The following is a 27411-nucleotide window of genomic DNA, read 5'->3' as shown; positions in this document are numbered from 1 at the left end:
GTAAGAGAGGAAAGATTCAGAAGGGACATACAGGGCAATTTCTTCACACAAAGAATGGTGTGTTTATGGAACGAGCTGCCAGGGAAAGTAGTTCAGGCATGTTCAATAACAAAATTTAAAAGACATTTGGATAAGTATATGGATAGGAAAGGTTTAGAGAGATATGGACTAAATGCTGACAAATGGTACCAGCTTAGGTGGGCACTTTGGTTGGCATGGACAAGTTGAGCAGAAGGGCCTGTTTCTGTGCCATATTAATTTATGACTCCAATATCACTAAACTGAAAGTTTGATCTGAAAAATTGTATCCCAAGGTTCTCAACAGAGGAGGTTGTAGAGGTAGCAGATGCAATTGGTCTTCTGAATTTAGCTTGATTCTAGAACAAGCTCAACTGATTGGAAGGTAGTAATTATAGCCGTTTAAGAAAGGGCAAGAGAGACAAACTGAGAGAATTATAGGCCATCTGCAAAATGTTGGAATTCGTCACTAAGAAAGTAGTAACAGCACATATGGACAACAATATTATGTTAAGCCAGAGTCAAAATAATTCCAGCCATCAGAATTTAAATAAGTTCCAGACTCACATGCATGTTGTGTGAATCTGGGAACTGCTGGCAGGTCTGGGAGGTTAAATATGTCACATGGAGTCCAATGGTGCGGCACATCCTTGCTTGCATTCCCCAGTGCTACACTACAGTGTTGCTTCTCAATTCCCGCAACATTAGACCTGGATTAGGACCTAAGACAACTCTCTCTCTCCCCACTGGGGATTCCTGGCCTGCAGATAAGGGGTCAAGAAAAAAAGTGTGTTTATTTAACCATTATTTTGCTCCAGTTTATAATGTTTTTAGTTATTTCTAAGATTGTTATGTTTTGAATTAACCTCATTTAAAAAAATATTTCAAAGGTATTGTTTAATCCTTTTACATTATTTACTTAAATTTTAATAATTTTAATTGTTTCTGAATTTCAAGGATATTTAAAAAGTGTTGAAATTCTTGACAACTTTGACAGCTGTCAAAGCTCATCCTCCAGTCTGCCTTCTATGAAAGACTGTAAGTGTAGCGGTTGCTACCGCGGAATAAAACAAGACTCTACTCGGAGGATTGCCAAACAGAACTGGTTTATTTTCCCGCCTTGCGCGGGCCCTTTAAGGGAGAATGTTCCCGCCCAAAACAACCGGCAATGACGTAAGTCCTACGTCATCAGGACTTTCCCGCGCGCGGGTTCTCCCCGTCGCTCGGAAAGACGAGGCCCGCTGCCATCTTGGGCCTCGTCGCTCCAACGCCACGCAACCCGACTGCCGAGCCGGTTCGCCCGACTAGACGGTGAGTCGCCACACAACCCCCCCCAGAACCGGCGATACAGTCCCCAAGGTCCGTGGGCTGTGCCAGCTGCCGCTTAGGGGGGCGGCCTCTGCGTCACGGCGTGGCAACCTCGACAGGCTGTTGCAGATCCAAATGGGCCGGTTTGAGGCGATCCGCCGTGAAAACCTGTTCCCTGCCTCCAATGTCCAAAATAAAAGTGGATCCGTTATTCCGTATGACTTGGAACGGTCCCTCATATGGTCGTTGCAATGGCGCCCGAGGTGTGCCCCTGCAAACGAAAACAAACTTACAGTCCCGTAGTTCCTTGGGCTGGCAGGATGGGGCTTGACCGTGCCGTGAGGTGGGAATCGGGGCCAAGGCGCCAAGCTTCTCGCGCAGTCTTTGTAGGACTGCTGGGGGTTGTTCCCCTTGGTCCCGAAGGGCAGGTATGAAATCCCCGGGGACAACTAGTGGCGCCCCGTATACAAGCTCAGCTGACGAAGTGCGGAGGTCTTCTTTGGGGGCAGTGCGTATGCCGAGCAGGACCCAAGGCAGCTCGTCAACCCAGTTAGGACCCTTCAGGCGGGCCATCAAGGCCGATTTCAGATGGCGGTGAAAACGTTCCACCAACCCGTTTGATTGAGGATGGTAGGCCGTGGTGGTGTGCAGCTGCGCCCCTAGCAGGTTCGCTAATGCAGCCCAGAGACTGAAAGTGAATTGGGTGCCTCTGTCTGAAGTGATGTGGGCCGGAACGCCAAAACGTGAGACCCAAGTTGTGAGCAGCGCCCGGGCACAGGAATCAGTTGTGATGTCAGTCAGGGGGGTTGCCTCAGGCCACCTCGTGAACCGGTCCACGATGGTAAGGAGGTACCGGGCTCCTCTTGAAACCGGCAGAGGGCCCATGTGGTCGACGTGTATGTGGTCGAACCTCCTACGGGTAGGCTCGAACTGCTGTGGTGGGACCTTGGTGTGTCGCTGGATTTTTGACGTCTGGCAGTGCGGACAAGTCCTGGCCCACTCACTGACCTGTTTGCGCAGGCCATGCCAGACAAACTTGCTGGCGACCAGTCGGACAGTAGATCTGATGGACGGGTGCGCCGACCCATGTACCGAGTCAAAAACGCGTCTCCGCCAGGCTGCAGGGACTATAGGGCGGGGCTGACCAGTCGCAACGTCGCAAAGTAAGGTCGGCTGACCTGGACGAACCAAGAAATCTCAGAGCTGCAGACCCGAGACTGCGGTTCTATAGCTGGGCAGTTCGTCGTCGGCTTGCTGTGCGTCAGCCAGGGCCGTGTAGTCGACACCCAAGGATAGGTTGTGGATGGCTGGTCTGGAAAGTGCATCAGCAACGACATTATCCTTTCCGGAGACATGTTGGATGTCAGTTGTGAACTCGAAAATGTAGGATAAATGTCTCTGCTGACGAGCTGACCAGGGATCGGAGACTTTGGAGAAGGCAGAGGACAGAGGCTTATGATCGGTGAAAGCGGTGAAAGGCCTGCCTTCTAGAAAGTATCGGAAATGCCGGACCGCCAGATACAGCGCTAGAAGTTCCCGATCAAAAGCGCTGTACTTCAGTTCAGGCGGTCTAAGGTGCTTGCTGAAAAATGCCAAGGGTTGCCAGCAGCCTTCGAGTAGCTGTTCCAGTACCCCACCCACTGCGGTGTTGGACGCGTCTACCATGAGGGCAGTCGGGACGTCAGTCCTGGGGTGTACCAGCATCGTGGCGTCTGCCAGGGCGTCTTTGGCCTTAACGAAAGCAGCCGCAGCCTCGTCAGTCCAGGTGATGTCCTTGCCCTTACCAGCCAGCAGCGAGAACAGAGGGCGCATGATACAGGCTGCTGCAGGGATGAAACGATGGTAAAAGTTGACCATCCCAAGGAATTCCTGTAGGCCTTTGACTGTGTCGGGGCGGGCAAAATGGCGGATAGCATCCACCTTGGCGGGTAGGGGTGTTGCCCCGTCGCTGGTGATTTTGTGGCCGAGGAAATCGATAGAGTCAAGTCCGAATTGGCACTTGGACGGGTTGATCGTGAGGCCGAAATCGCGGAGGCGGGAATACAGCTGGCGGAGGTGGGAAAGGTGTTCCTGGCGGTTACGGCTGGCGATCAGTATGTCGTCCAAGTAAATGAACACAAAGTCCAGGTCTCGGCCTACCGCATCCATCAGCCGCTGGAAGGTCTGCGCGGCGTTCTTAAGGCCGAACGGCATCCGAAGGAATTCGAACAGGCCGAATGGGGTGATAATCGCAGTTTTGGGGACGTCATCCGGATGGACCGGGATTTGGTGGTATCCCCTAACGAGGTCCACTTTGGAAAAGATGCGGGCCCCGTGTAAGTTCGCTGCGAAATCCTAGATGTGAGGGATGGGATAGCGGTCCGGGGTGGTGGCGTCATTCAGCCTGCGGTAGTCGCCGCAGGGCCTCCACCCTCCGGTGGCTTTGGGGACCATGTGCAGGGGGGAGGCCCAGGGGCTGTCTGACCTGCGAACAATCCCCAGCTCCTCCATGTGACGGAACTCTTCCTTTGCCAGGCGGAGCTTGTCTGGAGGTAATCGTCGTGCTCGGGCATGAAGGGGTGGCCCTGTGGTAATGATGTGGTGTCGTACCCCGTGTGTGGGCCTAGAATGTGTAAACGAAGGTGCCAAAATCGATGGGAATTCGGCTAGGAGCTTGGCGAAATCGTCGCCAGAAAGGGAAATGGAGTCCAGGCGCGGGGCTGGTGGGCTGATTTCTCCCAGGGGATAGGTCCGGAGAGTGCTAGAATGGACTAACCGCTTCCTTCGCAGGTCGACTAACAGGTTGTGGGCCCGAAGGAAATCGGCTCCTAGGAGTGGTCGGGCGACGGTGGCAAGGGTAAAGGTCCAGGTAAAACGGCTGCCGCCAAAGTGTAATTGAAGCGTACGGGTGCCGAAAGACCGTATCGTTGTACCGTTGGCGGCATTGAATAGAGGACCTGGTGGCCTGTCACGAGTGTCGCAGCCTGTCGGGGGCAAAATACTGACCTCCGCTCCAGTATCAACGAGGAAACGCCGTCCAGATTTCTTGTCCTGAACGAATAGGAGGCTCTGTCGGCGGCCAGCTGCCGTAGCCATCAGCGGCGGCTGGCCCTGGCGTTTCCCTGAAACTTGCAGGGTGGGTGGCATCGACGGGCCTCCGCACCCCACCTCTGATGGTAGAAGCACAGCTGGTCACCCGTGTCGTCGTCTGCGTTCCTGGGGCGTGGCTGCTCGGTTGCTGGGGCCGGGCGAGGCGGGCGTTGGGCTCGCGGCCTGGTGATTTGACTGACGGACGAACCGCTCTCGCGCTTGGCCCTCCACAGGACATCTGCCCGGGCGGCCACCCCACGGGGGTTGCTGAAGTCGGCGTCGGCTAACAACAAGTGGATGTCATCGGGGAGCTGTTCGAGGAAGGCCTGTTCGAACATCAGGCATGGCTTGTGTCCCTCGGCCAATGCCAGCATCTCATTCATTAGGGCGGATGGGGATCTGTCCCCCAGGCCATCCAGATGAAGCAGGCAGGTGGCGCGCTCACGACAGGAGAGGCCGAAGGTCCGGATCAAAAGGTCTTTGAAAGCCGGGTACTTATCTTCCTCCGGAGGCGACTGGATGAAGTCTCCAACCTGGGCGGCTATCTCCTGGTCCAGAGAGCTAACCACATGGTAGTACTTCGTGGAGTCGGAGGTGATCTGCCGAAGGTGGAATTGCGCTTCGGCCTGGTCGAACCAGACGCTGGGCCGAAGTGTCCAAAAGGTGGGCAGCTTGAGGGCCACTGCGTTGGCTGCTGCGCTGTCATCCATTTCGCGGGTCCAAAAGCCATTTGGACCGTCGGGGTCACCAATGTAGCGGTTGCTACCGCGGAATAAAACAAGACTCTACTCGGAGGATTGCCAAACAGAACTGGTTTATTTTCCCGCCTTGTGCGGGCCCTTTAAGGGAGAATGTTCCCGCCCAAAACAGCCGGCAATGACGTAAGTCCTACGTCATCAGGACTTTCCCGCGCGCGGGTTCTCCCCGTTGCTCGGAAAGACGAGGCCCGCCGCCATCTTGGGCCTCGTCGCTCCGACGCCGCGCGACCCGACTGCCGAGCCGGTTCGTCCGACTAGACGGTGAGTTGCCACATAAGAAACATTTCAGGGTCAGAAGCTCAGCACTTCACCACCCACTGCTTAGATTTCATTTAGACTATGCTACCTGTGCTGCAAAAGGTCAGCAAGTTTGGCTCTTCACATTGGCTCTGGTAAGTGCAGATGTGCAGGGACCACAGGCAGTGATCCAGGCAGCTGGTCAGGTCCAACATGATCAATCCCAATACACACTTCTGCAGTAGATGATTAAATAAACATGTGTAATGAAAATGCATCTCCAGCTAGAAAGCTCAGTGCTGTGCACCATGATAAATACCTTTCCAGCAGATCCATGGCCTGCAATCGTTAAGGAAAATCTGTGGAAATTTAAGGAAACTGTGTCACCCAAGTTACCAGCTTCTGCTAATTTTAAAATTCAGAGCAAACCTCCTGGTTGCATAATGAGAATATGAAATGTTATGTGCCACAGCATGCAGGAGTGACTTTTGAAAATAAAAATGACCTTTAAATGCAATTCATTCAATGTTGAGGACAAAAATATATTTTAGACATTTTTTTGGAGAACTGACTAATTAAGCACCAGATGATCCCATATTTGGTGGAGTAACTAATCAGAATTAGTTAATAATATGACAACAAAAATATACTTTTTTTAGATTAGATTTGATATTAAGGTAGGGAAGGAGTCACAAGCAAAAACTTTAAACATGAGTTAGGCAAATCTTGAAGGGATAAGAAATGAATTGACCATGATAAACTGAGCTTGAAATTTTAATATATTAACTATTAGACAGAGTGAAAAATTTGGGACAATATAAAACCAGTATGTAGTTCCAAAAGACAAACTTTTGCAATAGAGAACACATGGTGAGCAATCGAGGTAACACACAGTATCAAGATAAAGGACAGCTTTACACAAATAAAGGGAAGATCAGATCATAGAGCTTTGAAAATCAGCAAAGCAATGCAAAGGCAATCATATGAATCACTGGGATCATGCCTTGAGGAATTTCAGGGTCAATACACAGGATCTAAGATGAATTTATGAATATGTACCATTGTGATAAAGCATTTTCTGTCAAATGCACAGGGCCTGAATCCATGGTCAGCGGTAAACTGCCTGTGGTAATCACTGATTTCTAAATGAAGTCCATACTTGCTTGAATTGGTCCAGATTTCCACAGTTACAGGGAAAACTGCTGGATCCCTCATGACAAAACCCTGTGCATCAGCAGGGCTTTTCGCAACATAGAGGTGGTGAGTGGGGATTGTCAGAACAAGTGAAAGAAACTCTGGCAGTTGGCTAAGCCATGCCCCCTGGTTTAGCTGAAGCTGTCAAACCTGTCAAAACACTAAATAAAGCACAAAGCACTAAATATCTTTGACTGTCTCAGACATTTAAAACATTCAAAATAATTCAAAAACAGTGAAAAACAACCGGTATTTCAGATGCTTTTACAAAATTAAATAAAATTAAAGAAAACACTTAATATGATTAAACATACTCAAACAATTAAAACAAATTTAATTTAGTAATATCTGCATCAGTCCTTCAAGCTGTTCACCTTCTTTGAAATGAATGGGGAAGTTCTACCTGCACTTGGTCTTCCCCACTGCGTATTACATCTTCTGGTCTCAACTTCAAAACTTACACATTAGTGCTGTTACATACCAGCAACAATAGAAACACAAAGAGCCATGTATAAGTGTTAGAATCTATTTATTAATAACTACTTGTAATAATAAGAGAAGTAAAAATGTTAGATATTAAACATTGACCCCAAAAATAAACCCGAAGTGTGTGTGTGGCAAATTCCCAAACCCCAAGTCTAGGAATAGCTCTCAAAGTTCAGTTCAGCAAGTCATAAGGTAGGACGATGAGCAAAGGCTTTTGCAAAACCACAGTAGATTGTAGAGAAAATGTAGGGAGAATTTACGAAATTCACATGTTCCACGATGGAACCCATACAACACTTCAATCACTGAAGATCTCCATTGCTTTGTTCTGAAGTATCTGCCACACCAAGGGCATTCGATACATGGCCGCCCACAGAAATACCTGCTTTCCAGTACAGGTTAATGACAAAGTGGACTCCACCGATTTCTCCAAACATTCATACGTGGATTATATAGTGACAGTCACAGCTATTGTGCTTCACTCGTGGATACAGAGACTGGCAGTCAGTGGTTCTCTCTCTCTCTCTCTCTCTCTCTCTCTCTCGCTCTCTCTCTCTCTCTCTCTCTCTCTCTCGCTCTCTCTCTCTCTCTCTCTCTCTCTCTCTCTCTCTCTCTCTCTCTCTCTCTCTCTCTCTCTCTCTCTCTCTCTCTCTCTCTCTCTCTCTCTCTCTCTCTCTCTCTCTCTCTCGTATAGTCAGTATGCTCCAGTTATAGTCTTGCAGTCCTTAGATAACACCACACACACAACTACACTACTGTCCAGGTGACTTAAAAGGACATTCACCAAGTAGCAACCTGGCTCGTAACAGTGCTGAAGACCCAAAAATTGTTTCCAGTCATTCAGTGAAATGCCAACATTTTCTTGTGAAAAATGGGATGTAAATAGGAGTTTAAGAAAAGGAGAGGAGGTTAACTCAAGAGGCAAAAAGCAAGAATAATCTATTCTGCAGCTACTTGAGCCTGTGCCTCACTCACTTTCCAGCCCATTTTCTGATTCCTTGAATGTACTCAACAACTGCGCATCCACAATCTTTTCAGGAAAAGAATTTCAAAGAGTTTCTAAAAAAAATGTCTCCTCATCTCTTGTCTAAATGGATGGCAGCATATCCCCAGTTCTAGATCTCCACAAGAGAAAATCAGACAGTCAGAATCCGTTTCCCATGGCAATGGCATTAAAAACAAGAGAGCATAGGTTTAAGTAGAGAAGAGGGAGTTTTAAAAGGGATCGGAGTGGAATATATCTTACACAGACAGTGGTTGATATCTGGAATGCATTGCCAGAAGAGATGGTTCAGCCTAACTCATCCATGCCAACCAAGATGCTTATCTATAGCTCATCCCATTTGCCTGAATTTGGCGCATATCCCTCGAAACCCTTCCTATCCATGTACCTGTCCAAATATATTTTAAATATTGTAATTGTAGCTGCCTCTGCCACTTCCTCTGGCAGCTCATTCCATATACCCATCGTCTTCTGTGTGAAAAACTTGCCCCTCAGATCCCCCGTAAATCTTTCCCCTCTCAACTTATACGTATGCCCTCTAGTTTTAGACTTCTCTATCCTGGGAAAAAGGCCGTGACTATTTACACAATCTATACCCCTCATAATTTTATAAACCTCTATAAGGTCACCCCTCAGCCTCCTTTGCTCTAGGGAGATCAGTCCCAGCCTATCCAATCCCTCTTCATAACTCAAACCTTCCAGATAAGGCAACATTCCTATGAATCTTATCTGTGCCCTCTCTAGCTTAATCACATCCTTCCTATAACGTGGTGACCAGAACTGCACACAATACTCCAAGTACAGCCTCACCAACAATTTGTGTACCTGTCACTACATTTAAGAAGCATTTAGACAGACACTTGAATAGGCAAGGCATAGAAGGATGTGGACCTGATGTGGGCAAATGAGATTAGTGTAGATAGGCACAATAGTCGGCATGGACGTGGTGATCTGAATAGCCTGTTTCTGTGCTGTATGACTCAATGAATCTTTGCCTCTAAATTGTTACTTATTGTCCTTAGGTATAAGTTAATGAGGAGGTAGATTTTAGAAGCATGCTAACCATAAGCAGCATCCAGTAACATTTTCATGCTTGAGTATGTACAACAACTAATTGTATGAGTTGCAGTTATGTAAACCTTTTAATTGTACAACTTAGAGTTTTAGAAATACATTCCACGCTGTGCAAACACCTTGAACTAACTTAGGAAAGCCAGCTGGGATACTTGACTGAAGTAGGAGTTTCAGAAGGCCAGGAGCAATCATTAGTTCAGTGCTGGCTGTTCAAACTGTACCAGTTAATTCAAGGATGTTTCAACAAGAACATTTGACACAAGAATGCTAATTGTTTTGATGCCTCAAGAATTGGGAAGTAAGGGTAAAGGGAGGACCATCACAGATGTCTTTGGGATTGTGTCTGGTTGAAAAACAAAGATCTCCTGTCCTTGTCTATGTGCAGAATATTGAGAACAACATGGAGGACAAATGCGGTGGGCTAAAGAGGCCCACTGGTAATACCCATGTCACATCATTAACTACCAACTGTCATTCATTCTCTTTTTCTCAATGGAGCAGAAAAGTCAGTGTATTCAGACAATCTGAGAGAGCCTCTCGTCAGAGATTTTCCCTTGTATGCTTGTATCAATCAAATAAAGACTTGTTATATCTGTACCTCTGGTCTCCCAGTGGTGATTAATTAACAACACTTATTGAACTTTTCCTTTGCAGAAACATGGAACTTCAGAGACCGAGCTGGCACAGTGATGCAGTTAGTAGAGCTGCTGCTTTGCAGCCCCAACAACCTGGGTTCAATGCTTACCTTTGGTGCCGTCTGTGTGGAGTTTGCACAGTTTCCCTGTGACTGCTTAGTACCTCAAAGATGTGCAGGTTGGTAGTTAATTGGCCACTATATATTGCTCTTTAGTATGTGTAAATGAGTGGTGGAATCTGGGGAGAATGTGGGGAAAATAAAATGGAATTAATGTAAACAGGTGCCTAATGGTCAGTGTGGACTCAATGGACCAAAGGGTTCATTTTCTTGCTCTATGACTCTAGGTTTGGAAGTGGTTCTCTGTAGTTTTCATACATCCTGACAGAAAATGGTTCACTGAAAATCGAAAACTCAGCTTCCTGAAGTGAAGTTGTACTCTGTCAATTCGCCTATCAGTTCAGCAGTTTATCCTTACACTATTCTGTGGCACTTTGACATTGAGTCATAACACAGTCATATGGTGATATCAAAATCATTAAATCTGCATTGAAATTAAAGGAATTTTTTCATTGTACAGCTTTAATCAATGATATGATGTTGTCCTGGTATTCCCTCACAACATGGCTGAACACTTTCCTTCTGCTGAGCAAGATTAGGTGCTCTCTAATATGCACCATGAAAACAAGATCTTGAAGTCATTTATTTGCTATTAATTCATCAGCTGGCTATCACAGCACAATTCAAAAGCCACTTTGATACAACTCCCTGAATTAACCATAGTAACTGTAATGCGCTGTACATTTTCTTCATTGTGAATTTCACATTTTTTCAACAGCTAGTTAATTGGCTTGTTAACAATGGCATCTTGAAAAAGAAAAAGTTTTAATCACTGCATGATTCATTTTCAAATGTTCTTCATGCAAATATTCTTTACTTAAGATGCAATGGATTCCAAATTGCTGGTTTGGTTTAGTAATTTGGACTTCACTTCTGCAATAGTTCTAGTTTTCATGCAACCAGTGAAAGAGACCTTATAGCTTATAGTTCTTGTTCTATCCATGTCCAATTTACCCAGAGCTCCTACCACATTGTTGAAGAGCTTATTTGTGGTGATGTCTCTCATTGGCACTAATACTATAAACTCCACTGTCATGCATATATTATTATCAACTCCACAACCAAATACAGTTAACTGCTAGACTGCAGTTGCATCAGCATTTTCATCAATTGCAATTGAAATAACAGCAAAGTACTTCACTTTGTCCCGGAGGTGACTGTTCAAAGTCTCAGCTAATCCATTGATTCTTCCATTAATTGTGTTTCTTGAGAGCCTGATATTTGCAGAAGCTCAACACTTAATTAAACAAAAAAATTCAACTGCTCTGTCCTTGGCCTCCTACACTGTTCTGATGAAGTTCAGCATAAACTCATGAAACAGTACCAAATGTTCCAAACAGACACATTGCAGTCTTCTGGACTCAGCATTTAAGAAAACGAGCAATTCCTACATTTTCCATCTTTTAATCTTAGTTTTCCAGCTGTATTTTCCTTTGGTAATATCAGATAATTAACGTAGAACTAGAACAGCACAGAAACAGGCCCTATGGCCCACAATGCCTGTGCCGATCATGATGCCAATCCAAAATAACCCCATCTGCCTGTACATGGTCTCTATCCCTCCATTCCCTGCCTGTTCTTGTGCCTGTCTAAATGCCTCCTAAGGGTCCTGCCATTTACTGTATACTTTCCTCTGGCATTTGACCTCCCAAAGTGCAAAACCTCACACTTGTCCAGATTAAACTGTATCTGGTATTTCCCTGCCCACATTTCCAACTGGTCTATATTCCCACTTACACCTTCTCAAGACCAACCTTTTCTTTCTTTAAAGACAAAAGAGAATGCAGATGCTGGAATCTAGAACAAAATCAGAAGTCTGAAAAATCTCAGTGGGCTGAGCAGGGGGAGAAAAGGTGTAAGTCAACATTTCCAGTCAAGACCCTGCATCAAAGTAAACAGGAAAGATTGCCAGCACATAGCAATACCTGGGTGGGGGGTGGGGAGGGAAAGGGTGTGTGTGGAAAAAGAGACTAATAGGTGATAGGTGGAACCAGATGGGGAAGATTTGATGGGCAGATGGAACTAGGTGGGGAAGGATTGTGGTTCAGAGGCTAGTAATTGATAGGTAGAACAGGCTGGGGGAGGGGATGATGGGTAGTTGGAACTAGGTGGGGGGAGAGGATGAGAGGGATGAACAAAGGGGGAAGAAAACTAGTTAGACAATTGAGTGTGTGCGGGAGGAGAGCACTGGGGATGTGGGTTACCTGAAATTGGAAAATGCAATATTCATACCAATGGGTGCCCAAACAGAATATGAAACTATGTTCTTTCATTTTGCATTTGGCCCCTCCATAGCAGTGGAGAAGGCCAAGGACAGACAGGTCAGTGTGGAAGTGGGAAGGAGAGTTAAAATAACATGTACCCATTGCAGACAGAACAATGATGCATGCCCTAATAATGTTGCCTTTCACCTTGTATTGCAATCCCTGTTTGTCATTTAATCTTTATTGTTTTAGACCTCGCCACAATCCTACTATTCTCTCCTTTCCTTTATCCCCTGCATCTTAAAAATTTTCTTATCTCTCTTTTTCCAGTTCGGATGAAAAGTCGTTGACCTGAGTGTATGTAACGTTTTCTGTTTTAAATTAGAATTATGGGAGACACAGATGAACAGAAAAATCCTACTTTCCTCAGGAGAGAGATCATAGACTTCAGATAGATTTCAAATAGAAAGATTTGAGGAGAGATGAGAGAAAATTGATTTGCCTCCAACAACCAGAACTGTTTTCCATGGAGGTAGAAAAGAGTTACTCCATTGGCGTCACACCAACCAAACTGAGTTTTCCTTCCAATTCCCATTGACTTCAGTATTATCAGGGCTCATTGATGCCAGAATCAATCAAAAAAATGTTCCCTTAGATGTCACTCTTCACCTCAACTTTGGAATTCAGCTCCATTGTCCATCTTTGGACAGGATGTATAATGAGCTAAATGGTCTTGGTGGGACCTAAACTGATCATTCATGAGCAGGTTATTATGAACATACATTGCTTAATCGGACTGTGATAAGACCTCCATTTACCCTTCTAATGACTAAGGATAGACTGTGAAGGCTTTAATACACAATGTGATTTATCCTTTGTGCATACAGGAAAATATTGGTGAATGTTCCATTTGTCTTACTGATGCCTGTAATGTGGCTGCAATAAGACAGTATATCTTGAAGCATGGCCAGTTTTGGAACACAAACATTCAGCATTACAACCAGGTGTTGTCAGAACCATTGAGTTTTAATCTGATCTGTAATTTATGAAATCACTTAGCTCTGTCTGTACTATGTGCTTCCTCCATTTAGCATCCAGTTAGTACTATGATATATCTTCACTATACAATGCTACCTTACCCTTACAAAAACAATTGCATGACTTTCAACCTCATGAAGGATCAATGTGCCCTAAGTGCACTCAGTAGATTGCCTTGCATATTAGAAAAACATATTTTTAAATTATTGACAATTTTTCTCTGTATTGCGGAGTCACATTTTGGCCTTACTGTAATTTAACAAGGATGGAAGGCCTATAATACACAGGTTTCAAAGGATAGTTGTGCAACTCTATCTCATTATTCAAAAAAACAAATTCATCTCTATCAATAAAGATTTGTTTTATCTTATGACTATTGGCCTGAATTTTCTGTGATTGTGCATAAATTTGGGACTCCTGTGCAAATGGGAAAGTCCCAAACTTTTTACAGCTGATCACTGGCAATTTCATGATTTTGCTTCAGAATGGATACCTCTACTGAGAAATTAGCACCCAGTTCCTACACCAACTTGGAGTCTAAAAGGAAGAATGAGACCATTAATTTGACTGGCAAAGAGCACTGCAAGAGAGAAGGGTAAGTTACAAATTCTTTATTTTTATTTAAATACAATTAATTGTTGTATATTAATTCAATCAAATAAAAAGAAATAATTTTTGAATTGATTTAAAAACAATTGATTGCAATTAAGTCAATTAAATAAAAATAATTAAAATACTTGTAATTTGCTCTTCTCCCTTGAGCTATAAAAGAAATAAAATTAGCAAAGACTTTAAAATATCTTTAATAAACAGAACACTGGACGAACTCAGTGGGTCAAGCAGCATCCATGAGGATAAAAGGTATAGGTTGACATTTCAGATTGAGACCCTAATGCAACCCGAAATATCAACTTACAACCTTTTGCCTTCACAAATGCTGCTTGAACCACTGAGTTCTTCCAGTGTTCTGTTTTTTGTTCCAGGTTCCAGCATCTGCAGTCTCTTTTGTCTTCTTAAAATGTATTCAATTGTTTTTCAGTTATTTCTAGTGATTTATTATTTCTTCCACTTATTAAGAATATTTACTTCTTAAGAGTTTTTGAATTATATTCTCAATCTCTTTGACTGCCTTGATAGCCTGTAAACTTGGAGCCATATCTTAAGTGGTTGTCGAAGCAGTTCCTCTGGGTTGAGATAGCTATTGCAATCAGAAAACCTCTGCACTATACACAACATTGTTGATCAGTTTGAAGCTGGCTTACCTGAGGAAATTTGAGCTGAGATCCTGTCAAAGTATATTTAGTGAATGTGAGCATTGAGTGGTCTAAGAAATATTCAGACCAATTATATCAAAACATTCTGTCTTAAATGCTATTTAGAAGTCTAGGTGATAATCAGGCAGCTACAATTTTATTCCAGTGAATTATGAAAACACTGGACAGTAAAAATGATTACAGCTACATCAAGTAAATAAAGCAAAACAGCCAGACTAATTACAATTTTCTACATTAAACATATGTGGAGTGAAAATAAAACTAAAATGCTGGAAAATAGTAACTATCCTGCATAGAAAGATGAAAGATAGGTGAGTGTTATGGATGCAGTCTATCATTGAATTATCGGAAGCATTGTGAAGGTGCTCATGGAATGTGATGATTTGAAAAACATTTGGTTTTTGTTCAACTTTAAATTTAAATTTAAATTGGTTTATTATTGTCACATGTACCAAGGTACGTGCAAAACTTTGTTTTGCATGCAATCCATACAGATCATTTCATTACAATAGTACATTGAGGTAGTATAAAGAAAAACAATAACAGAATGCAGAATAAAGTGTTACAGTTACAGAGAAAGTGCAGTGCAGGGAGGCAATAAGGTGCAGAGCCATAACAAGGTAGATTACAAGGTCAAGAGTCCATTTTATCGTACTAGGGGACCGTTCAATTGTCTTATAACAGCAGGATAGAAGCTGTCCTTGAGCCTGGTGGTATGTGCTTTCAGTCTATGTTTGTACAATATTATACTGAAAATTCAGTAACATATACATGGCTTAGAAATGGATTTGCATCTGAATGTTTGTGTGAATATCAAGGATATCAACTGCGAAGACCATCTGTGGCTCAATTCTCAGGGACACTCTGCTGAGAGCCAAGAATGGAGGAGAGGTTTTCAAGGATAGAGAGGCCATCAGTGTACACTGGAAGAAGTTCTTGGAAGATGTCTTCATTCAAGATTCTGTCTTTGACTTGAGTGTCCATGACTCCAACCCACAGTACACTATTCGCTATAATCTTGGCATCAACCCAGCTGCCAAAAGGTTGAAAAGGCGATTCAATAACTGAACAACAGCAACAGAGCAGATGAAATCCTTCTGAAGAGCTAAAACATGACAGAGAAGTACCTTTGGCACTAATTCATGATCTTCCCTCACTCATCTGACAAGAGTAGAGCATTGCAGCAGATTTCAGAGGTGTTGTATTTGTAACCCTCTTCAAGAAAGGAGACATCTAACAACAGTAATTAGAGAGGTCTCCATGCTGTCTGCCACAGAGGAGATCATCACAAGAATGAGGAGTCACCAGCATATGCCTGTAGCTTTAATTTGGATTTCCACTTACCATTTTAGTACTGGCCTTCTTTAATGACCATTCGTTTGGTTGCTTTATTTAATCACCATCAAATTTCTAAAAGAAGCTGAAAGCTATATTAACACTCCATTTGTATAAGCAATGAGCCTAATACTTATGACAGGCAGGGGCCTTGGACAATTCCTGGCACAGACTAAGCACATATATCACAACCAACATATTGCACCTGCGTGAAAAATGAACAGTTTTCAATCCAACTTTAAAACTGTTAATTATATGAGAAGTGTTTTAAAAGCACCCTTCCATACATTGGCCTGGGCTAATCTGCATTCTTATACACAATAACAGTAAGCACTTTGTACAATTTACTTTAATGACATATTTTATTATTCAGTAGACTGTTTCTACCAGTGATTCTTGACCTGAAAGAAATTTCATTAACACATGCCATTACATTAACAGTACAACAATTTTATAGTGCATGAATTAGATATTAGTAATTCCACTTGACCGGAGTCATGCATGGAAAGGATAATGAGTTCAAAGCAAATGAATGGTTAGCTAACTAACAAATGTAATTTTTAATATAAAAAATATAATTAACCCAAGACATAAAATAAATTATTTCAAGAACTGTATGTTAATGTGTGAATGACACACCTGATAATCATAAGAGCAAGTCTCCTACTTGGAACTGATAATTGGCTGTATCTTGCTAACTATGGTAGCTGGTTCCATAGAGAACTGCCAGCATTCAGATATTCAAAGTGAAATAAATCCTGGGGCCTATGTATAAATAGTATGTGTCTGGGATTTACTGATGGATTTGGTGGATCGAATCTATCACTGTGCTCTGTGGCTGGGCTACAGCGGAGGGACTCAGTTTTGTTGAGAATCTCTACTCATATTGCCACTCATCCTGTGTCAGTCTAATCTGGTGCAGCATCTGAGTCCCTATTGATTTCCACAAGGATTCAAGGCCTGCAGAATATGAGGCAAGGGTAGGTTTAATCATTTTATTTTAGCTCAATGTCTTCAGTTATTTCCATTTATTTTTATATGTTTTAATTATTTTATTTTTTAATTACTTACATAAATTATAGTTATTTTCAATGTCATTGAATATCAGAGACATTTAAAAACTGTTAGAAACCATGACATGTTTGGCAGAAGACAAAGTTTTGCTTCCAGTTTGGCATTTGTCAAAGCCCATGAGGGACTTGCTGGTACAAGATCTCAACCTTACCCCTCTGAGGTCTTGTCATTGTATGGACCCTCATTGCTTGTCTAGAAAGAACAGAGAGCTGGTGAGTTAAGATCTCTGCATTTGGGCCATATAAATGTGGGTATTTGGGGATCATGAACATAAATTCTGGGCAACAGGCCCAGTCTAGCAAGATTTGGCCCAAGGATTTTTGGCAACACATATTCCATCGGACAACAAAAGACACCCAACAGCAAAGGACACAAAAGAATTATTGAGACATTCATGGCACATCCATGAATAGTTGCCTGTAACTTGTGGCTTTATATAGTTATAATGACAAGCATTTAAAAGTTTTTCAGAAAGACCTTGGGAAGGTCTGTAAATCTAGAGGTATTTTAAACAAGGTCAATGATTCAGAAAAATTGCTCAACCCATCTTTCCTCTCCTTCAGCTTTGAGAAATTAGGACTCCCCTGAACAATTTGGATGATTCTTAATAAAGAAACAATAATTATTCAGATTAAGAGAAACAACTGAAGCATTTTCTGTCATTTGGTTTAAATCGCTCAGTGGTTTGTAGTTCTTCCAAAATGAAGATGAATGGTAAAATCTGTTGTAGACTTATAAATAAAGTTGGAATCACCAAAAAAAGAATTTGAAGAGTAACTAATAATGGAAATATCAGTTTCCAAAGGTTGTTTAGAGACACATATTGATAAATATGCATTTAAAATATTTAACATTACTTATGAATGTACATAGATTATATTTGGAACAGACCTATCAAGTTTTAAGTACTGTAACCATGGTGTTGATAGTTTCATTATGAATGTCATAACTTGTAAGTCATGGAAATGCAAGAAAGAGATTAAAGTAATTCAGCAATAGACCATCTCCCTTAGCAATACAGATGAAAACAAAATTCCAAATAACCCTGTCCTGATGTTGAAGGATAGAAGTGAGCTGTATGCCATCCCCCAGGTCATTCTGTCATCAGCAGCCACAAAACTGCTAACAGTGAGTAATTCACTAGACAATGTATCACATCAGCACCACTGCTGGATCGGAATGTAAAAAGCAAAGGTTTTCCTTGCACCACTTTCTGTACAGAGGCATGCATATCATCTACGACAGCCAGACGAAGTGCTGTAAATACCTTCTGATGGCTGCAGATAGCAAGCAGCTGGAAATGACCCAGGTTATGTCCCAACTGATAAATGAGTGTTTGTTTCATTATCAGGATCTATTAATAAATCATTCTTTGTTTCTCATCTTCAACAATTATATTTTATCTGTTTTGCTGGGGGCAACAACTGCTCTATGGCTGTTCATTCCTTTTCCAAAAGTTAACAAATAAATGGTTGCTCTAGGAAACACATAAGTAATTTTGAGCAGCACGTGGAAAATTGCTTTCAGTACCAATTAAAAAAAACAGAGACTTTGGTATTTATGCAATGCTCAGCATAGGTTTCACATATAATTTGGGCAAGAAATTTTGGAAGACATTGGGGCTTGTGCTGTTTCTCCTGGTTTTCTGCCTCAAAATCAGTCCTATCAAAGTCCAAGTGCTTATAGGCTCTACTCACAATCTGCCTTTCAAATCTTAAGTGATCTTAGATGGGGCTAGAGATCCAGAAACACTTGGTCACATGATTTAGCACTTGTATGAGAGATAAGTTAGACTGAGAACTCTGAAGACCAGCTATTGCTAGAATTACACGAGGCAGGTGGAAGAAATGGTTTTCCAAGCCTTTGAATATTTAATTAATCAATTCTACCACTAAGAAGAAGCTTCTACAATATTTTGTTTTGCTAATTACTTCTCACTCCTCAACAATAGAGCTCAATAATCTCTGAAACCTTCCACATCAAAGATCTGGAGCCTTGATCATCTGTTTTCTCTATGGCTATGAAGGTGCCACTGAACTGAAATTTTCTCACACAGGATTACTTCAAACTGGAATATGCTCCTGTATTTTATCAGATGATTGACATAATTTATAGGAACCTGGGTAATTCATTAGTTTGGCATCACAACAATATACTAACAAAACAGGATAATCCAATTGTTTGGGATCTTTGGCTTTACCAAAGTCCAATGTATAATCCACATCATCTATGTAGTTTTGTAAGAGTCACAGAAAACCACTTCAACAAACATGGCTGCAAACCCTCATTGTGCCAAATATCTGTGATAACATTCAAAGGATCTTAACTGAAAATGTGAGATAAACTGACTGTTGTCACAGAATATTCATCCATTGAAATTCAGACATCCCTTACCTCTCTGAGGGATAAATTCATGTCACTGATGGTTGTGACTGAGAAAGCATATGGGACTTGATGCCAATAGTAATGATTTCACTGAGTCTAGCATGAAGACAATCATTAAAGCACTACAATTAGGTGCACACTACAACACATGCATTGAGAGGGTAATAAAAGGATCCTTCATTGCCTGGGAGACAAAAGAGACTGCAGATGCTGGAATCTGGAGCAACGCACAAAGCACTGGAGGAACTCAGGCCAGGCAGCATCCATGGAGGGAAATGGACAGTCGACGTTTCAGGTTAAGACCCTTGTCCAGATGAAGGACTGGATGCTGCCTGACCTGCTGAGTTCCTCCAGCACTTTGTGTTGCTTTCATTGCTTTGACAATATTAGTGACAAGGGGATGATCCACCTCAACTTCCTCCTGGAATTCACATTGCATAATATCCAAAACAGTTGAAAGCACTGGATACAGCAAAGACTATTGGATCAGATAACATCGTGGCTGTACTTACTAAAAACCTACATTGTAGAACTAGCCACATCTCTTGCCATGCTGCCCCAGTACAGCCACACCACTGACCTGAAAATGTGGAAAATTGACTAGGTGTGCTCTGTTTACAAAATGTAGGACAAATTCAGTCAGTTAATCTGTTCCCAATCAGTCTACTCTCTGTCATCAGCAAAGTGACAGAGCGTGTCACCAAAGGTGCGATCAGGCAGCCTTTACTCATCAACAATTTGGTCCCTGATGCTCTCTTTTGGTTTGCCAGGACCATTCAGCACCAGACCTCATCAAAAAGAATGTAAACGTGAGGTGAGAGTTGCTGCCCTTGAAATCATGGGCACATCTGACTGATTGTGGCATAAGGTGGCCTGATAATACTGAAGCTAATGGGCAATGGGCATTGGGAGGAAGACATTCTAGTGGCTGGAGTCATACCCCCCGCCCCACAAATAAAGTTATGGTTGCCAGAAATCAAGGGATAGACAGAGTTGCACATGAAATGAATTAAGAAAAGGGAATTGATACAACCATTTTGTTCTCTATGAGGTCCTTAAATTTAGCAAAATGAGAATGTTTTGAAGACAAACAAAAATTGACCAGGAAGAGGAACTACATGGAGGAGAGTATTGGTATTGGTTTATTATTGTCACTTGTACCGAGGTACAGTGAAAAACTTGTCTGGCAAACCGATCATACAGGTCAATCCATTACACAGTGCAGTTACAGTACAGAGTAAAGTGTTACAGCTACAGAGAAAGTGCAGGGCAATAGGTGCAAGGTCACAACAAGGTAGATCGTGAGGTCGTAGTCCATCTCATTGTATAAGGGAACTGTTCAATAGTCTTATCACAGTGGGATAGAAGCTGTCCTTAAGTCTGGTGGTACGTGCCCTCAGGCTCCTGTATCTTCTACCCGATGGAAGAGGAGAGAAGAGAGAATGTCCTGGGTGGGTGGGGTCTTTGATTATGCTGGCTGCTTCACCAAGACAACGAGAGGTAAAGACAGAGTCCAAGGAGGGGAGGCTGGTGTCCATAATGCACTGGGCTGTGTCCACAACTCTCTGCAGTTTCTTGCGGTCCTGGGCAGAGCAGTTGCCATACCAAGCCGTGATACATCCAGATAGGATGCTTTCTATGGTGCATTGGTAGAAGTTGATGAGAGTCAAAGGGGACAAACCAAATTTCTTTAGCCTCCTGATGAAGTAGAGGCACTGGTGAGCTTTCTTGGCCATGGCATCTACATGATTTGACCAGGACAGGCTGTTGGTGATGTTCACTCCCAGGAACTTGAAGCCCTCAACTCTCTCTACCTCAGCACCATTGATTAGACAGGTGCATGTACACCGCACCCTTTCCTGAAGTCAATGACCAGCTCTTTAGTTTTGTTGACATTGAGGGAAAGGTTGTTGTCATGACACCATTCCACTAAGCTCTCTATCTCCTTCCTGTACTCCGACTCATCGCTGTTTGAGATATGGCCTACAACGGTGGTATCATCTGCGAACTTGTAGATGGAGTTAGCGCAGAATCTGGTCACACAGTCACGAGTGTGTAGGGAGTAGAGTAGAGAGCTGAGGACACAGCCTTGTGGTGCACCAGAGTTGAGAATAATTGTGCCAGAGGTATTGCTGCCTATCCTCACTGATTGCAGTCTGTTTGTTAGAAAATCAAGGATCCAGTTACAGAGGGGGGTGTTGAGTCCTAGGTCTCGGAGTTTGGTGACTTGCTTGCTTGGGGTTTTTGTATTGAAGGCAGAGCTGTAGTCAATAAACAATAGTCTAACGTAGGTGTCTTTACTGTCCAGATGCTCCAGAGCTGAGTGTAGGGCCAGGGAGATGGCATCTGCTGTAGACCTGTTTCGGCAATAGGCGAATTGCAATGGGTCCAGGTTGTCTGGTAGGCTGGAGTTGATGCATGCCATGACCAACCTCTCAAAGCACTTCATGATGGTGGATGTCAGAGCCACTGGTTGGTAGTCATTGAGGCATGTTACCTTGCTTTTCTTCAGTATTGGGATGATAGTGGTCTTCTTAAAACAGGTGGGAACCTGGGATTGAAGCAGGGAGAGGTTAAATATGTCCGCAAGTACTTCAAATATGCTGATCAGCACAAGATCTGAGCACACGGCCAGGAACACCATCTGGGCCAGGTGCTTTCCTCGTGTTCACCCTCCGGAAGACTGATCTTACGTCCTCCACTGTGATCACAGGTTCAGCTACCTTGGAGGCTGTCAGGGTGGATGGTGACAATCCACCTCCCTTCTGTTCAAAACGTGCATAGAATGTGTTAAGTTCATCAGGAAGGGATGCGCTGTTGTTAGCTATGCAGCCTGACTTCGTCTTGTAGCCTGTTATAGCATGTAAGCCCTGCCATAACTGATAGCTGGTCAGGGACTCTATTTTGAGTCAGTATTGCCTCTTGGCAGCCCTGATAGCTTTCCGAAGGTCATACCTTGATTTCTTATACAGATTAGGATCACCAGATTTGTGTGCAGCAGTCCTCTCCTTCAGTAGGTAGTGGATCTCCCGGTTCATCCATGGTTTCCTGTTTGGGAACACCCATATTGTCTTCTTTGGTACACAGTCCTCCACACACTTGCTGATAAAGTCTGTGACAGTGGTGGCATACTCATCAAGGCTGGCAGCTGAGTCTTTGAACATGGATCAGTCCACTGTCTCAAAGCAGTCACATAGGAGCTCATCTGCTTCCTCAGACCAGCACTGCTCGACTCTCTGTACTGGATCCTCGCATTTCAGTTTCTGTTTGTATGCAGGGAGGAGGAGCTCAGCCTGGTGGTCTGATTTCCCAAAGTGAGGACGAGGGGTGGCTCACAAGGCATCTTTGATGGTTGTATAGCAGTGGTCAAGGGTGTTGGCGCCCCCGGTGGAGCAGGAAGCGTGTTGATAGTATTTTGGTAACACACTCTTGAGGTTGGCCTGATTGAAGTCCCTGCGATGACGAAGAGGGCCTCAGGGTATCCTGTCTCAAGGTTGTTGACCACGGATTATAGCTCATTGAGTGCAGGCTTCATGTCCGTCTGTGGTGGGATGTAGACTACCATCAGGATAGCTGAAGTGAACTCCCTTGGCAGATAGAATGGTCGACACTTCACCGTTAGATATTCCAGGCTGGGTAAGCAGGAGCTCGCCAGGACTGTCACGTCCGAGCACCATAAGCTATTGATTAAGAAGCAGACCCCTCCGCCTTTAACTTTGCCTGAGGACGCTGTACGATCCATTGGATGAATTGAGAAGCCCTCAGGTTGAATAGCACAGTCAGGTGAGGCAGGTGTGAGCCACATTTCAGTGAGACATAGTACACAACAGTCCCTCAGTTCTCTTTGGTAGGTCAGTCTTGCCCTGAGTTCATCAACTTTGTTCTCAATGGACTGGATGTTAGCTAGTAGTATGCTGGGGAGGTGGGGTCTTGTAACCACGTTGTTTCAGCCTCGCCTGCAGCCCAGCCCTCTTGCCACATTTCTGAGATATGTGGCGGCGACTCTTCGTTCTTGAAGTGGAGCTACCAGGTAAGTTATTGTTTAGGGTCAGACCTGTAAGACCTGGAGTGGATTTCCCTGGACTGGATGGTAATTATCTTCTCCTTGCTAGACTTTGAAGACCTGGAGCGGATACACCTGGACTGGAAGGTAAGTGACTGCCAGTGAACAGACTTGGAAGAGCTGGAGAGGATTCTGCTGTCTTGTGAGGTATGTTATTGCTTCCACACAGGTTTAAGTGTCTTGAAGAGGAGTGAGCTGCCTCAACAGGTAAGTGAAGTCGTCTAGGGGGGCCTCGGCATCGGGACTCAGCCCCGGGTGCTCCGTAGGGTTGGGTTTCCGATCCGGAGGGGCCCTAGTGTCGGGCCCCGGCTGGTCTGAGTATCTGATAGTATCTGAGTACCCTGCATTCTCAGTGAATGCTGGCTGAACTTTCAATTTTAATGGTGGTGTAAAACAAGCAAAGTGGCTACCCAAGCATATCTTGAACAATTTAGTTTGCAAAAGTCAATGATTTGCAGAATGGGCAACTGATCTCTTATAGTCATTTAATGCTTCAGCTGAAGTTAAAAGTTCTGCATCATTGCTAATTTTTCTCTTCTGTATAACTGTGCCCATCCTTTTCTCCATTTTCAGATAAAAAAACATTCTAAAATGAAACAATGCATCTCACCTCTTTGGCCAATACCATCATTACTTGAACAAATCAACAACAATGTGCACTGGTGCTTAAGTGACCCCATGAATAGCAGACATGATATCAGAGTGCAACTTTTATTATTACATCAAAGTACTAAGTAAATGAGTCAATCTGCTCTTTCTAAATACAAATATAGAAAGGATGCTGCAATCAGCGCATTTAGGATAACCATAAATGTCTGTGTGTATTTTCAGATATCTGACCCAATTTGACTTCTTTAACAATTTTACCTTGTGTATGGGTAGAATTATTTTGTTAACCCACAATTTTTACAGTCAGCAGTAATAAAAATTGCACTCTAATGTCACGTGTAGTAAGCCTGTCTCTTGTAAGGATGCCATCCCTTTCTTTCTGCTTCTTCCATCTCTGCCACATCTGTTCTCAAGACGAGGCTTTCCCTTCCAGAACATCTGAATTTTCCTCCTTTTTTTAGGAAACATGTCTTCCCCTCTACCATAGTTGATGGAGCCCTCACCTGCATCTCCTCCATTGCTCTCGCCCTACCTCTCCCCATACAGAACACGGATAGGGTTCCCTTTGTCCTTACCTTTTACCCATCACATCTAACCCGATGGGCCTCCTATACCTCCCCTACTGGTTCCATCTGCCCATTATTCTTCCCTTATCCAGTTCCACATCATCTTCCTTACTTATCAGATTCCAAAATCTGCAGCCCTTTATTGTCTCCACATCACCTTCCAACCTCTGTCTCTACATCCCTTCCTTCCACCTGGCTCCATTTGCCCATCATTACCCTCCTCACCCAGTTCCACCTATCACCTGTCAGATCCAGCATCAACCCTCCCTCTCGCCTCTTCCTTCTGGCTTTCTCCTCTCTACACCCTCAGCCCTGATGCAGGGTCTCAACTCGAAACATCATCTATCCATTTGCCTCCGCAGATGCTCCTCAATCCACAGATTTCCTCCAGCAGTTTGTTTTTTTTAGTCCAGATTCCAGCATCTGTAGTTTCTTGTGTCTCCAAACGGGATTATATGTCTGTCCATGTTCAGAAAATAGTCTTGGTGGTGGTTTATTCTGGAGATAGCTCAAGTGATAAACTTGTGAAGCCTGAGAAACAGGGAATTTGCTGTTAGAACATTGTTATGTGACAGTGATTGGAGAAGGTCTAAAAGTTAATGTTTCGATAAGGAACTAGAGCTTCTCATTATAGCTTGCTTGCTCTGCAGACTGAACTCATACATGCTGTGTAAGTATTACTTTATGAATCAATAAACTGTCTCTGGCTACTGCTTTACTTTTGGAGCCTTGAATTGGCAGAGAACCAAAAGGGCCTTTTTCATATCAAAGGAAGGGTACATGCGATGGCTGGTCTATTACTGCTTTCTTTGGACAAAATTAGCTCATCACCTCCTGTTTGTTAGTTTATAGCTGCTTTATTCTGCTATTTGCTGAAAATGTATCAATCCATCCATCAAATCTATTCTCTTCATTCTTCTTAAACTATACTTACTTTTAAATCTTATTTTGAATGAAAAATAATGTTCCTAGTCTTAAATAAACCTCACTACAATTGGCTTTTGGAGATAGCAAACAAATTTGAAAAGCTCTTTTACCTGGAAGGACGCTGATATATTTTATCACAATGGTAGATCACTGACCACCTGAATAATTAGATTGTGTTGGAGCCAGATGGTTACCTAGTTCTGTCACTTTAAAGGGCACAATAACACTGTGACAATCAATTAAGAAAGAATTTTGAACAGACAGTAAGATAAAAGGTGGACAAAAGGAGGATAAAAGGATAAAGGAACGTTGTAAAACAATATTATGAACTCCAAATATTTTGGGCTTGAAATTCTTTTGTATAGTGCAATATCATTCACTACGCATTGTAAATTAGTCTAAAACTTGGTCTAAACATATTTGAAAATTTATTCAGGATTGTCCAATATATAACTTGCATATACATGGAGACCACCTGGCATTTTAAGTGATGTCAACTCATGGGCAAAGTATGTTTATCAAAGTATGTTTATCAATATTTGTGGAAATTTCATCTGCACACGAAGTCCGCTAAAGGCTGGGGCCACATTACAGAAGTTTGTCCCACAAAACCAACCCATTGATTATCTGCCCAACCCGTTGCCCACTGTTTATTTGTTCCATCCATAACACTAGCCCAATTGCAAGCCAAATTCCAAAGTTCTTTTATTTAATCTTTCCCCGAATTACTTTCACTTGATGACTCTGCCCCCAATGTTATTTCCCCAACTTTGCTCCCTTTCTTGATGCTGCCAACTAAAAATCCATTATCTCTATCCCCAGGTCCAATTCTCCCTACCTCCCACCCCTTAGGCACTCTCAACAATGACTGCCCATTTCATCTTCCATTGCAATCTGCCCCGCTGCGATTCATGGTCAGAAATGCTCAACAGAGGTAATACCTTGAATGATGTTTGTGCAAGCAAGACCCTTTCTATCACATATAATACCTTTCACCTCATGTACAATAAAACATTGCAGTTGAGAGGCCTTCGCAAAAAAAAATACCAGCACAGGGCCCTTGGCATGGTGTAACATGCCTTTTTAGACACTGAAGAGATTGTACATTTCTCAGTATGATGGTTAACCTACTGGAACCATTGAACTTTGAAAAATGTAGCTTTGACTCACCAATTACAGAAAACCACAGGGGATAAAATGGTCAAAAAAGTAATTGTACAGCAAATTTCAGAACAGAGATTATACCAAAATGAGGTTTATCACAAACAGGTTAAATAATTGTGATCAAATGGATCGGTGAAAATTTAGAAATCCACCACTAAATCGTATGGCTAAAGGAGTTGGAAAATACAAAAAAGCTATTTATTAAATTGTGGAATATGGTTAGTGCTATGCATCCTTATTATTTTGATGTTTGCACATTTGAAGGAATACTAGTAACATGGCCTTTAAAGCATCTTAGTAATTACTAAGTTTTTAATAATTATGGATCATCATATTGAACTGTACTATTGAAAAAACAAATGATTCAGAGGACAAGGTTATCGTCAGATTGCAGATAGAGTTCGCGAAGAAAAGGGAAAGGAACAATTAAGCATTTCTCAAATAATCAGTGTTATGAGATATCTGACACACCAGGGGAGAGGTATCAGGTGAGAAGGGTTAGGGGTCAGGATATAGAGGATCAGGTCAGAACATGGAGAATCAGGAGGTGATTATAATCTTGTTGGTGGTTGTGTCATTGAAATGATTGATGGGGGTTGCTGAACAACATGGAGGATGGGTAGGCGGTTGTGACCAGTGAGAGAAAGTGCAGAAGGGGGTCTATCTGACAGAAGTTCAGTTAATTGAGCTCAGGCTCCATGGATTAGATAAGGTTGATCCTCTTTAAGTAACACAGAGGCCGACTTCAACTGCTTTGTTAAGGTCTGCTTCTGTGTGGACTGGTCACACAGTTCATGAGCAAATAATGAGCCAGTGAACTTCATGCAAGTGATGACATTACATGCAATATATGCTGTTTGATTCACATATC

The 27411-nt window shown here is 43.0% G+C and overlaps 1 long non-coding RNA gene across 1 annotated transcript in view; it reads left to right on the top strand.

Annotated features, from left to right (window-relative positions):
* The first annotated feature begins 9879 nt into the window (after window positions 1–9879).
* Window positions 9880–27411, top strand: part of LOC127568625 (uncharacterized) — a 31411-nt gene continuing 13879 nt past the window's right edge. The window contains exons 1-2 of the long non-coding RNA XR_007956043.1: window positions 9880–9960; window positions 13628–13738. This is a non-coding gene — a long non-coding RNA (uncharacterized LOC127568625). The remainder of the gene's footprint in view (window positions 9961–13627; window positions 13739–27411) is intronic.

Source organism: Pristis pectinata, chromosome 3 (assembly GCF_009764475.1).
Source record: "Pristis pectinata isolate sPriPec2 chromosome 3, sPriPec2.1.pri, whole genome shotgun sequence".
Lineage (NCBI taxonomy): Eukaryota > Metazoa > Chordata > Chondrichthyes > Rhinopristiformes > Pristidae > Pristis > Pristis pectinata.
This window is presented reverse-complemented; position numbering and strand designations above follow the sequence as displayed.